This window comes from Ceratotherium simum, chromosome 18 (assembly GCF_057802395.1).
Source record: "Ceratotherium simum simum isolate JZ-2026a chromosome 18, ASM5780239v1, whole genome shotgun sequence".
Lineage (NCBI taxonomy): Eukaryota > Metazoa > Chordata > Mammalia > Perissodactyla > Rhinocerotidae > Ceratotherium > Ceratotherium simum.
The window spans coordinates 5,004,174-5,018,702 of NC_141917.1; the positions used below are offsets into that span (position 1 = coordinate 5,004,174).

The 14,529-nt window shown below is 42.3% G+C and overlaps 1 long non-coding RNA gene across 2 annotated transcripts in view; it reads right to left on the bottom strand.

Annotated features, from left to right (window-relative positions):
- Window positions 1-599: 599 nt before the first annotated feature.
- LOC147914573 (uncharacterized) overlaps window positions 600-14,529 on the bottom strand; it is a 51,718-nt gene continuing 37,788 nt past the window's right edge. The window contains exons 2-5 of one of the 2 annotated variants that reach the window (XR_015555074.1): window positions 9,345-9,537; window positions 4,859-5,355; window positions 1,723-2,293; window positions 600-1,122 (exon numbers count right to left, since the gene is read on the bottom strand). This is a non-coding gene — a long non-coding RNA (uncharacterized LOC147914573). Of the gene's footprint in view, window positions 1,123-1,305; window positions 2,294-4,858; window positions 5,356-9,344; window positions 9,538-14,529 lie in introns of those variants that run through there. The other variant, XR_015555073.1, reaches the window with a different exon arrangement.

Sequence of the window (14,529 nt, forward strand, 5' to 3'; positions counted from 1 at the left end):
CACAAGGACAGGTCACACAGATGCCAGTGCTCCTTACTGTACACAAGGGACCCAGGGGCCAGGCCCACAAGACTGCTCACTCCCTGCCCAAAACCAGGGCCTGAAGGTCAATTTCTTTCCACTTTGCTAGCAAAATTGACCATGGATGGGACATCCTGAAATGTCATCTAAGCTTCTCTGGAAAGACAGCAGCCATGCTGAACTGAGGTGCCTTCATCAAGACAGCAAAGTCTGTCTTCCACTCCTTCTCTATCTCTCCCAGGCCCTTCTTGCCTCCTCCTTCCTTTCTCCCCAATTTTGGAGGCCTTTACCCTCCATCTCCAGCAATGATCACATCAGCATCTCATAGTCTTTCCCCTCTCCTGTTCTCCCAAATTTTCCTCTTATTGTAATTTATCAGCAACTAAGCACTTAAAGTTGCTTACAGTATTAAGGAACAGAATGGGCTAATATTTCATTGTCTGCCCTCATTTATGACAGAACACTTATCAGTCCATCATCATTCAAGTCTGTCATTAGCTGTGACACCATGACAATACCACTACACCAGGGATGACATTGAAGGAACACAGAGCCAAAAACGACAGAAGCCAGAAGGATAAATCAAATTCACCACCTTCCTTTGACTGTCCAGGAACAAGAACAAAAAGTTTAGGATGCATTTTGATCATTCCAGAAATAAGTATCCTCAGTGAGGGAAATGTAAAATATATAACTTATTCGGAGCTTGTAAACTTTGTTTGGATTATTGTAGTTTCATATGTGTCAAAATTAAATGTAAGAGCCCTAAACACATAAAGCAATGTCACAGTTTAGTTCTTATTTCTGAGAGGAAAGTGTGACCTTGATATTTAAGCATCACCGGGGAAAAGCAACAACTAAAATGTCCTGTTCCTCCTTCTTTCATACTCTTCTCTTTCCTTGCCCTAACACATGAACGTTCTAGACAAGAAATACATGAAAGAACTATGCAAGGTTCCAAATTCAGTAATTGGCTGGTGAGATCTTGTTGGAGAGACGCTGCTATCTTTACAGTCAGACAAAACTGTTTTTCACAAGAGTGGGCAAACAGAGAAGACTTTGGCGTTCCTCCAGAGTCTGAAGATTCTGGAAGTCTGGTCTCTGGGTAAGTAGAAGAGAAAACACAAAAGACATTAACACAATGGAATCTGACAGGGGTTAGAGAGGAAAGGGACGGGGCAGGGGGGCAACTTTGTAGAGCCTGATGTGACATTACAAAGAATGAGGGAAGGTGAATGCCTCTGTGTCTGCTCAGGCTGCTACCACAAAATTCCACAGATGGGGTGGCTTATAAATAACTGAATTTATTTCACAGTTCTGGAGGCTGGTGCAGGCAGATTCGGTGTCTGGGGAGAACCCACTGCCTGGTTCGTAGGCAGCCAGTCTTCTCTGTGTCCTCACGTGGTGGAAGGGGCAAGGGAGCTCTCTGGGGTCTCTTTTATCAGGGCACTAATCCCATTCATGAGGGCTCCACCCTCACGACCTAAAGACCCCCAAGAGGCCCACCTCCTAATACTATCACTTTGGGCGTTAGGATTTAACATATGAATTTGGGGGGGAGGTGGACTCAAACCATCAGTCTACAGCACTCTGGTAAAACCTGTCTCCAGATGTTCCCTCTGGGAATGCCAAAATCTTCAGTGAAGGTACACAGGCTGCTGGTGCTTAGTGCTGCGTTCTCCTTTCTTCCTGGGGACTTACGGTAAAATGCAGTGTTTCTGAGCAGAAAGACAGGTTACAATGTCTGTTCCTTGGGACTTTCTTTATTGAGATGAGAGAGGAAGGCATGCCCGTGCTGTGGGTGCTGAAGGGACAAGGGCGAGCAGAGATCAGTGCCTCAACAGCTTGAACTAAATCCTACTTGAATTAACTCCTGGGCTGGGAGCACCCATTTATGTTCATTTTCTCAGCGCCCCATATTTGCAGTCCTGGAGAATCTGGGAAAGAAGAGACATGAACTTGAATTCAGAGATGAGGAAAGGCAATCCCTCACCCACTCCTGCTTCCCACAACATCCGTGTCCCAGTTTTTATGACCAAAACCCTGTGAAGGAGCAGGTTCTCAGTGTCGTAGGCAGGCAGCCCCCTCTTCCTCCTGTGCTGCCCTTGAGGAACAGGTGTTAGTGAGTAGAGACTCTGTCCCCTCGTGCAGGCCTTCCTGGTTAGCTGGGTCCTCTTGTTCCATGGCGAGGGGCTGTAGACACTGCACCAGCCTGCCTTAGACTGTGCATGTCTTTGCAGAAGGTACTTGACTTTCAGCTCAGTTTCTTCATCTGTAAAATAAGGAAAATAATGTGTAATCCACAGTGCTATTTTTTAACCATCATAACCAGTTTTTAAGTTCAGCAATATTAAATACATTCCCATTGTGCAACCATCACCTCCATCCATCTCTAGAACTTTTTTCATTTTCCCAAATTCAAACTCTGTACTCATTAAACACTAAGTCTCCATTCCCAGCTCCTGGCAACCACCCTCTGCTTTCCGTCTCAATGAATTTGATCATTCTAGGTACATCATGTGAGTGGAATCGTATGGTATTTGTTCTCTTGTGCCTGGTTTATTTCACTTAGCACAATATCCGCAGGTTCATCCACTTTGTTGCATGTGTCAGAATTTCTCTCCTTTTTAAGGCTGAACAATATTCCATTGTATGTATAGACCACATTTTGTTTATCCTTTCATCCATACGTGGATACTTGGATTGCTTCCAACTTGTGGCTATCGTGAATAACCGTGTTATGGACATGAACGCAAAAATATTTCTTCGAGATCCTGCTTACAATTCTTTTGGGTATGTATCCAGAAGTGGAATTGCTGGGTCATATGGAAATTCTACTATGTTATTTTAAGACTTAAATAAGCTTATCCACCAAGATGCTGTCTGTTGGTTAAATATTGCTATGTTGCTACACTGGTTAACTTCCCCAGCTGTTTTGTGTGACCTACCAATGTGCCCAGAGGCTCTGAGCTCCCAGAGACACTGTGCCTAACTCCTGTCCATTAAGAAAAATAGCCAGAGATGTTTTATGAGGAGATGAGCTCAGTGTCTATCTCAAGAAAAGAGAAGCCAAATTCCAACCCCTAAAAATGTTATTTCTCTGGATTAAATCAGTCATTAGAAGGTAAACATTTGTGGAATTTTTCAGCCTCCATAGTCATGTGAGCCAATTCCTCATTCTATATCTTTATACATATAAATTGATAGATAGGTAGGTAGGTAGGTAGATAGATAGATAGATAGATAGATAGAAGACAGACCTTATTGGTCCTGTTTCTCAGGATAACCCAGACTAATACACACCTCTAAAATAGATCACATAAAATGATTTCAGTATCTGTTGAAGAGTCATTGGAAATATTTTAATACCTATTTAAAGTTATACTACTTAGAATAGGCAGAGAAGACTCTGGTTAGTATGTGGTACAGTGGCTAAGAGCATAGGCTCAGGAATCAGCCTGCCTCGATTCAAATCCTGGCTCCACCCAGAGCAAATAAATTGACCTCGGGGTGGTTATTTAACCTCTCTGTGCCCCAATTCCCCCACCATTTAAATAGCAATAATAACTATAATCACTGTTATGTAAGTGTTTGTTATTCTTATTACTATTGTTATTACAAAGACACATATTAGAAACTGTCTTAAAGTCAATAATAAAACAAGGATGCTGAACCAAGAGCACATTTGGGATGGAGCTGCCAGCTCCCTTCCGGTAACTAAAAACTGCCCCGTATTCCCATCCCCCATGCACGCCTGCCAACACACACAGAGTTCTCATGGGCTTCTATTTCGTCCTTGACCCCAGGCTCTGGCCATTGTTTTCCTCTTTCTTCGTCTTTTTTCTGTTTTTAATCTGGGAGCTGATACCTGACATGAAGTTTTCCCTTAATTCCCTTCTCAAGAATGTGGATGCAGAACTGGAGAACTCATATGGGAAGCTTCTCTTCTGTGACTGAATTTGGAAGGTATGAATTTGTGGGCTATCAAAGATGACTTTAACCTGCCACACATAGGACTCCATCTGTTAATGAGGACATGAGGTCAGAGAGGAGCAAAAAGGCTCCCTCCCTGAGAGAGCTCAGAGTTCTTCCTGAGCACACCACTGTGCTATTTGGGGTTTCACATGTCCCTGAATTCACCCAGCAAGGAAATTCCCAGTTTTACTTAAACTAGTTTGAACTGAGTTTTTGTAACTTGCAACTACCCTCTTTGAACCATATTATTTAATGTTTTTTGGAACTTTTGGATAATTCTTTAGGACATAAAACATAAAAAGTGACTGGTCTAGAAATGAAATAGACTTTGTCTTCCACAGCCTCCTCCAAAATGGAAACCATTTCTGCCTACAGCCCCAGTTCAAAGAGGAGCCATGACGGCCAGTTTTGGCTTTGGACTCAACCCAAAGGCAGCAAGGCTGCCAGTTAACCTACCACTACAGGCTTAAGGCCTGGCCTTAAAAATGAATGGGGAAAAAAATTCTTGTCCTGTAAACTTGCATTATTTTCTTTTGTGCTTCTTGGCTGAATTAACATGAGGATCAGAAGCTAAATAGATGGCAGGAGGTAAATGCGGGGTTTTGGCAAGGCGAGTCTATGTGGGGGACAACATTAAAATGAGCAGCAGAACCAGAGGCAGCAGGGCAGCTGGATGAATGCCCTGGGGAAAAGTTGCAGGGACTCAGTCCTGGGCGTGTGCTGCTGTAACAAATTACCACTAACGTGGTGACTTCAAACAACACATGTTTATTCTTTTATGGTTCTGGAGGTCACAAATCCAAAATGGGTTTCATTGGAGGATGTTCTATCTGGAGGCTCTCTGGATAATCCATTTCCCTACCTTTTCCAGCCTCTGAGGCTGCATTCCTATATTCCTCGGTTCACAACCTTGGTCTATCTTCAAGGCCAACACCATAGTATCTTCTCTCTCTGACTCTCCTCGCCTCTGCTTCCATCACATGGTTTTCTTCTCTTCTGCCTGTAGTCAAATCTCTCTTTGCCCCTCTTATATTACGTACACCTCTGATTACATTTAGGACCCACTCTGATGATCCAGGGTAATCTTTCCATCTCAAAAACCTTAACTTAATCACATCTACGAAGAAGCCTTTCCATATCAGGTAACCTTCACAGGTTCCAGGGGTTAGGACCTGGGTATCTGGGAGGCATTTTCCCCCTGCCACACCGGGGCTCTGATTCTGATTCTCATGAGGCCTGAACTCTAGGCCTGGTCCCGTCGTAAGAGTCCTGTGACATCTCTGAATCCCTTGACATGATATTAGCACTTGAAAGGAGTAGATCTTTGTCTATTTCTCTGTTTTATTTGGGCTCCTTTAGCTGCAAGAAACAAAAATAAGATTAAAAATCAAAGTGAAAAAAAATGTCATGATAAATATAACCACATCATTGGACAGTTTAAATATTTCTGGTAGGGAACTTTAGACATAATAAAATTTTAATGGATTGGTAAGACATAAAGTAAATATGCCTAAAATCAGTTATATTCTTCCATACCACTGGTAACCTGGAATGCATCAAGTATTAGGAATCTCTGTTTACAACAGAAATATATAGAATATATAGAAAGAAATTTAAGAAGAGATGCATGAGCTTTGTATAGAAAAAGACTAAAGTTTATTAGGAAATATGAAAGTCTTGAATACAGAGATGGATGTTCCACTTTCTAGGTGGGAAGACTAAATATGATAATGTTAGTTTTAGCAGATTAATAGATGGATTCCACTTTGGGTACGATTCTTCATGGAGCATTAGGGAAGGGTTTTCAAATTTGTCAAGAGGACAAAACTAGAGCGTTTTGACAAAAAGAAGACTAAGAAGTAGAGAAACTATCACGGTGGCTGACCATGCGCATGTGGAACACGTGTTGGAGCTCCATCCTGGGCAAGCTGCCCCATTCTAGAGAAGTGAGTTTCCTTATTTGTAAATGGAGACGGGTCAACATGCATAAATGAATTCTGAAAGACAGTATCACAGAGTACTTAAACAGAACTGAATACAATGTTTTCTGGAAATCTATTTCTGATGACACAGTAGTATTTCCTCTGATGCTGGAAACAGTGTTTCAATGTGAAGTCTTTAAATAAAATTGTTCTGGGACAATAGAGAGAGGGAAAAATTAATATTTCAAATTAATATATTGGTTTATTTTGTATAAAATTGAACATGTATGCAAAGTAATAAGTAAAAATCAATTTTAACCATGTCACAGAAAAATTAATTCCTTCAATTTGGACAAAAGCAACTTTTAAATATTGTCCCTGGAAAAATGGGGAATCGTGTTATTTTGGGATCCTCTATTTTTCCAGCACTTTCTAGAACTTGTCTTTCATCAGGAAGTGGGGGAGCCAGGCTGTGAAGGGAAGCTGACAGACGCTCCATGCTTATCTAAGCAGGGAAACAGGCTTGCACACCAGTGAAAGCAAATAAGAGGACAGAAATGCGCACAGATATTTGTAAGAATAAGAAGTATGATGACTCACCACAGACAAATAATGAACACATGAAGCGACTAGAGGCAAAGGTTAATTAAGAGCTGTTATTGGAATAAATGATTAGGTCTGTCAGAAAAAGTCTACAAAATTCACTGAAATAGAAGGCAAATTGCCCAGACGCCCTTGAATCCTTTTACTCGTCCCTTGGCTTCTGAAGATGCATTTCCTGCACAGGCAGGCAGCTGAAAATGCCGGGGCACTTGGAGCCCTAAGTCCTGACTGACTCCAGCAGAAGCGTGAACATCGGCTCCCTGGCTTCAAGGCCCAACCGCTCTGAGGTGTAGCTCACACTGCAGAGCTCCCTGGAGGGTCGGCAGGAGCCGGACTCCCCCCAAATCACAGCCTTTTCCTGCCCTATTCCCCCCACATCCTTAGCTTTCCTGTGAACATACTTTCTTCGTAAATCAATCATAAATATTCTCATCTCTGGAGGACCCAGCATGAGTCGTAAATAATTTTTTTAAAATAAATTAAACAGCTAAAATTTAGAAATAAAAGCCATGTGATACATTGGGATATATTTGCAATGTGTGGTACAAAGATTCACAAAACAGAGTTAATACAAACACTTAAACAAGAAAAAGATAAGGAACAAAATGGAAAAAACAGGAAAGAATATGAACTGGCAACTCAAGTAAGGGGAAATACAAATATCGATAGACATCTGGTGATGTGATGCCTAACACAGGAAAAGTAAATAAAACAGGATTTATTTTTTCCCATCAGATTGGAAAATCTAGAAAGTTTTGTAATAATAGGTGTCCATGGAGGTGCAGGGAAATGAATATTCTCAAATACTAAGTTTTTATAGCCACCTTGGAGGGCAATTGCAAATATTTCCTAAAATGTAAAATACATGTGATCTGTAGACCAGAAGTTTTAAAGCCCTTATTTATTTATTCATTCAAAAAATATGTGCGTGCCAAGCAGTACCTAGAACCATGCTAGACACTCGGATGCTGTTAAGGCTACCAAGAACACATCTGTCCTGAAACCACCCGGTTTATTAGCTCCCTGAAGAAAAGGAGAATGCCCACAAGGGATGCTGGGAGCATCTCAGTCTCAGGAAGAGGACTCTTTCTTTAAGGACTGAGACTTAAATCCCTTACTGGGCTTGTGTTGGGTGAGGAAGGCAGCTGGGGCTGGGTGCCGTCAAGAAGCAAAGGCAATTCGGTGATTGGGATCTTAATTATTGTTATCTAAGGGCCAGGAGGACCAAAGCAGAGCTGAGTTGACTTTGGTAAGAGCTGCCTTCATGGTAGACAGACAGGTCAGATGGAATGACAGAAATCGCTGGTCATTCTGGTGGCTGCAGAGTGGACTTAACTCTGTCTTGTTCCAACAGGGTTATGGTGTGGGTGTGTTGAACACTGTTCATGGGTCTGGCTGCCAGCAGGGCCATCATTCATTTTCTCAATACAAAATAGACCCCCTGCTTGTGTGGAACCTGCATTTTAATAGGGGAAGACAGGAAATGATTGAGTAAACAGATTCATATGTACTATAAGGGAGCTCCATCAGTAGTTATGAGTACGCTAAGAAAACATAAAGGAGGATAAGGGAGAGGGGGTGATGTCAAGACGAGGTTGCTTTGAGACAATAAGGTTTTTATTGCTGAATGATTTGGAACAACCTAAATTCCCATCAATAGGCAAATGGCCAAACAAACTGTGATACTCATGGTAGCTCACAAATAGTACTGTGTATTTTCTACACATATACATGTACTTAAATGCCTAGAAAAAAGACCTAGAAGTATATCTACCAAATAATAGTAATAACTTAACGGGGAAAGGGAAAAGACCTGGGATTGTGAGTGGCCTTTAAAGAGGATGTAAGATTGTCTATAAGGTTGGAATTTTCTTACAAGAAATAAATGTACCCATGGATTATTTTTATAATTTTTGGTAAAAAGCATAATTATATATGATCCTAAAGATATGTCTTTATGCTTTATATAGGAGAAAGTATTTTCAAAATACAAAACCAAATACCCATAATCATATTTCAAAGTATGTATACAAACTATTTCGAAGAAATTCCACATAATATAGAAACCACACAATTCATCTGAAATTATTAGACTCTAGTGTATAATCGAGCAAATTAATGTTTATTGTGTTCCCATAACAAGTCAAACTTGTTTAAGCATTAAAGACACAACCGCAAAAAGAAAATGGTCTTTTGTTCCTTGAGGTCTCATGCTCTTGTGAAGGTGGCAGACGTGAACAGTGATCATAGCTGTGAGGGGTGAGGATTTGGAGCTATGTACCTGGTATTATAGAACCTATGTGTTTCTAGCATTCATTAGCTGCAAGGGATGTCACCATTGCTTTGTAGAGAGGCTGATCTTGGAGCTGAGACTTAAAAAATGTGTATCTTTATTTTTAGCTAAGTGAGATGATGTAGAAGGAAACTACAGGTAGATCAGGTTGGCTTGTGGGTTGGAAAATGTCAAGTAATAAGATTGGAGAAGTAATCAGTGGACCCCACCCCTCTTGCTTACTCAAGAGTGAGCCTCAGCAAACCTCCCCCCTTCCCCCTCCCCTGCATCCTCAGTTTCCCTCTCCTCCCGAATCTTCCCCAGCAACAAACACATATGTTTCTACCATTTAAAAAATACCCTCCTTGTATCAGTGTCCCCTCATGCCAACACCCCACTCCTCTGCTTCCCTGACCATCGGGGCACCCCAGAACACAGCTGTAGATGCCTCTACCTGTGCAACCCCTAGTGACCCCATAAGTCTCAGCCCTTAAATAACCTCCACAGTCTGAGGACACCCTCACCCATGTGCCACGCCCTACATATCCAACCTCAACGCCTCTCTTGACTCCAGGCTCCTAGCTACAACAGTCCATTCGACACCTCCACTTGGATGTCTAAGGGGCATTTCAAACTTCACATTGTTCAAAACAGGGCTCTTTCCTCTCAGATTGACTCTTCCCACAGCCTAGGCCATCTCAGTCATGACAGCTCCGTTTAAAACATTTTTCAGCAGGTGTATACCTAGAAGAATGGAAAACAGATATTCAAACACGTATTTTTACATCAATGTTCATAGCTGCTCTCATCACAATAACCCCGTGTCCATCAACTGATGAGTGGATTAACAAAATGTGGTACATTCATATAATAGAAAATTATCCAGCCATAAAAAGGAACGAGGTACTGACTCAGGCTATAACATGGATGAACCTTGAAAACATGCTGAGTGAAAGAAGCCAGACACCAAAGACCACATATTATATGCATCTATTTATACGAAATATCCAGAATGGATAAATTCACTGAAACAGAATGGAGGTTGGTGGTTTCCAGGGGCTGGAGGGAATAGGGGATGGGCAGTGACCGCCTAATGGGCACTAGTTTTCTTTTGGGGTGATGAAAATTTGGGGGAACTAGATAGCGATATTGTTACACGGTGTTGTGAATATACTAAATCCCACTGAAATGTATGCTTAGAATGATTAAGTTTATGTTAAATGAATTTTACCTCAATTAAATAAAAAGACAAACAGCCCTTAAAACAAAATTCTCAGTCCAACGCTAGGAGTCAGACTTGACTTTTCTTATCCTCTCACAACCCACATTCAGCATGTAAGTAAATCCTATCGGCCTTTCCCTCAAGGAACATCCAGAACCTGACTGCTCACCTTCCCACCTGCTACTGCACTGGTCGCGTCAACATTGCTCTCCTGGATGGTTGTGGGTCTCTTGACTTTATGTGGGGTCCTGTGCAGTCTCTCCTCCATAGGCTGTCAGAGCCATGCCCTGGGACATGTTGTGGTTCCAGTCAAACCCTCCTGTGGCTTCCATCTTGACCAGAGTAAGAGCCTTGCTGGCATCCCTACTCCTCAGACCTCATCCCCTTCTCCCTCCCCTATGCCTCACTTCACTTAGCTATGCTGGCCACCTCCTTGTTCCTCAAATGTGCCAGGAGGTTCTCTGCCACAGGGCCTTTGCACCTGCTGTTCCCTTTGCCTGGGAGCTCTCCCTGGATCTCTACGTGGCTCCCTCTCTCACCTCCCTCAGATGTCTGCTCAAATATCACTTGTTTTCTGTAATAATGTAATATAAAAGTTAACGTAACGTAAAAATTGTAACCCTCTCTGCCACAATACACATCCTTCTTCTCTGCTTTACTTTCTCCACAGCATTTATCATCTGGAACATAGTGTGCCTTGCCTATTTGCTTACTTTCCTTCCCTCTGAGTCAAGTGTAGTCTCCGCGAGGAGTGGGTGCTTGGGAGCTGTGTCTCTCCCCTCTCCTGTCCAGAGGGCACTGCTGTAGGACAGTTAGCTGCCAGTGCCCCGTTCAGGCTGGGGTCCCCTCCCTCAGGCTGCTCTCATGTGCTGACGGGCCAGGGAGGAGAGCTGGAGTGGGACGTTCCTGTCTTGACAGCACATGGCTCTCCTACATATCCATCAGGTCAGTCTTTGCTCTGGGACTGCCCACTGGGCTGGCTGAACCCTCCTCAGGTCTGCCTGCGAGCTGAGGCTCCCCCTGCCCGGGCCTCCCTCTTCCCTCTCTCTTCTCACAGGTGTGGACCTCACAGTGGTTGAAGGTTCTCAGTCTCCCCCTGCTCCCTCTCCCCTTCATCCCTCACAGGTGTTCACTCCACGTATGCTAAGTCCATCTTGACGTCTGCTTCCCAGAGGACCCAGACGGTAAAAATTTTCTGTTCTGCTCAATTCTATACTCCTAGTGCCTCAAAAGTAAAAACTCTCACTGATACAATTAGTAAGGCAACACATATAAAATATGCTGAAGCCAACGAACAATCAAAGAAATGTAGAAGAAAGTGATGTTGTAATATTTTATGTTTCTCAAATTAATTGAATAAATAATGCTGCTGAGTTGATTGTGAGGCTGGTATAATCATACCCTGCTAGTATTTGTAATTAGCATATCATTTTCAAAGCTAGCTTGGCAACATGAATAAAAGTCTTTGAACTTCATCCAGCAGCCCCCTGTCTGAAGACTGGTTCTAATGAAATCGTTTAAAATAAAACAAAACAAGAAAACAACTGATACACACCAAGTCATCCATTGTGTCATTAACTATAAAGTAAATAAAGTGCGTTTCCAACCATAGGAAACTCGTCACCTAAATGAGTTCTGGCGTCACTTAGAAAGGAATGTGCTGAAATGGAATTGAAATGGACTGTGAGTAACCTGTTTGAGACACAGAGGCATGAGGAGAGCTGAATTTTCAGAATCCCGATCTTCTGGAAGAGTGCTTTCACAGCTCCCTGCATCTCCTATCGATGGAGAGGGACTGATGGAGACCTGCATTCTCCTCTGAAGTTGACGTGGATTGGATCCCTGGATCGGGACACTTCCTTTCTCCCTGCTTGATAAGTAGGATTTATATCATGTTGGGATTCATTTTATCTCCTGGTGCTCGATGCGTACGAGCACACACTCGATTCTGTTGATTTTCAGAAGGCAGTGTTTCCGAAACATTTTATCGACTTAAGAATAGCTTTCCAGAGTGCAAACAGAAAAGAACTACACTAAATGCACAAATCAATTGTAAGATGCATCCTGATTTCCAAAATGTTAAGAAAGATACCATTGTGCATCTTCAAGTTGGGAATGGAGAGTGTAGAGTGCTAAGGCATTGACACTAAAAACTTAGTGGGCTCGAAACCTCTCACCCATGTACTGTCCTCTCATCATTCATCTCTCTCTTTACACACGATGTTTTCCACCTTGGGACACTCACTGCAAGAAATACCCAGATAGAGCACAACCAGCACATTCTCACATGTGTACTCACACATTATGCCTATGTTTGTTGACCTTAAACAAATAGACAGCCAGTTATTTCTCCAGCAAAAATGGTTTTATTTGATATCAGCAGAGAATTGCAATTCAGGGCCTGCAACCACAGTGTGTCATGTGCAAGCCCCTCAGCAGCAAGGGAGGAGAAACTCTTCTATAGAGGGGAAGAAGAAGATGGGACTGCTGTTATAAACAAAGAATTCCGAGGTGTAGTGGCTTGTCATTGGCTGAATTGTGGCAGTCTCTCATTGGCCGAGCTTCCTGCCGGTCAAGAAGAGGCCATCTTTCTTCTTCCTGTTGGGCTCTGCTATCAAAGTAGGGCACGAGAGCTCTCCTTTTGGCCTCCAGGCTCCAATTTAATGAGGTTTCTGTTTATTAATTTTCACATGTGCCACCAACAAAAGGATCACAAATCCAACCTACATTTACTATTTGTGCTTGAGTCTGATCTATTCTACTCTATAATTTAACTATTTAATCATGCTCAATATCTCCATCCACACCTAGGTCACCACCACAGAATGAAGCCTCTGCCCCAGAAGAATGGCTGCAAATCTCAGAGGAGGGAGCACATGTGGAGATTCTGATATACTCTGCCATGAAGGAGGGGCTGATCTAAAAACTAGCCTTCTGCCAGGATGAGGGGACACCTGGTCCAGGACACCTGTACACATGCACAGCAAGTGCTTCCTGTCCAGGATGCCAGGTGTCCCTAGAAAGTGGCCAGGTCCTGGCTGAGACAATGGAGGGACCCACTCTCTGAGTTGAGGTCAAAGGGCGTTTATATACTTACTCTTCCTCATTCTCTTGGATCTTGAGTGCTTCTTATGGAACAGGGGTTGTTTGGTGATGAAAGGGAGTTTAATTAGAAAGTTTCTATTTAATATGGAGATAGATTGAGTTATCAATTCCTGGTCGTTCACAGCCCTACAAGACACATCCGGAAGGAAGGTTCTTCTTGGAGTGAGGGTAACAAGTCAGCAGATATCTGCTTCGTTGGGCTTGTTCCTTAACCTCCCATTTTCTGAAAGACACGTTGACAGGGGTTTTGGTGGAGGACATGGTGGTTGTCCAAACATCTGTCAGTGCACATTTGTGAATCACTTAGAAACCCATATACACAGCCAACTCTCAACACAGGTGCCAGAACTGAAGGGAGGCATGAGAATTTTTCATGTAACTTAAGGAAAGTAGAAGAAATGCTGAGCTTTTCAATTTACCTTTCTCAGTGTCTAAAGGTAACTAAACCTATGAGCATAGGTGGACAATTTTAACAGAGTGAAATAAAAATGGAGGCAAGATTACAATGATCTTACACTTCACATTATACAAATCGTTTCACATACCTTCTCTGATTTACCCTCAGAACAATCGTGTGACACATAGATCTGCTTTAATTCACAAGAAACTAAGACCCAGAAAGGTCCTGGAACTTTCAAATGTCACACAACACAAAAACTGTTGGAAAGAAGAAGATTGTGAAATGCCTTTCTCAGGAACTTTAGGCTGGCTTTTGCAATCGGAAAAGACTTGAGGGCTAATTCAGGAAGCCATTGGTTTTTAATAGTGTTAGTGGAACAGTGGTTTCTCATCTACAATTTACTTTGGGATCCCATATTAAGATAATTCTTGAGTCATTCTCCGTCTAATGAAGAGTTTACTCTGTGCATTTACGGAGTATGCTGGGCCTGAGGCATCTGGTGAATAAATTCATGACAGTGATGTGATAAAGCCTGCGTTTGACTGTCATCCTTCTGTGATCAATGGAAACATGTCAATAATGTATTACACAATGAATCTGCTGCATGCAACTTTTATGAGACTTGGGAAACTGTTCAATATGTATGAGATGCTGCTATACGTATCTATGCAGTAAACAGGTTGTGAGAAGCAGCCTAGGGCATGGGCTCTTGTGCAGACAGCCAGGTCTCAAATTCCAGCTCATCCACTCTATAAAGAGATGGTCTCAACCTGTTTTTCATCTTTAGGGTAACCGCCTCTAGAGGTGGTGAGGAATTACATGGGTTCGTTTCACAGGAAAGCATAAAACACTCAATGAACTTTGTGGGGTTTGCATCATTTTAAATATTTTTGAAGTAAAGAGTTTTGAGTAAGAAATGAAGTAATGTTGATCTGATGCCAGATTAGGGAGACTTGGAATACGTTGTTGACTATTTTTACATAGAAATAAAATGTGGAGGAGATTCCAC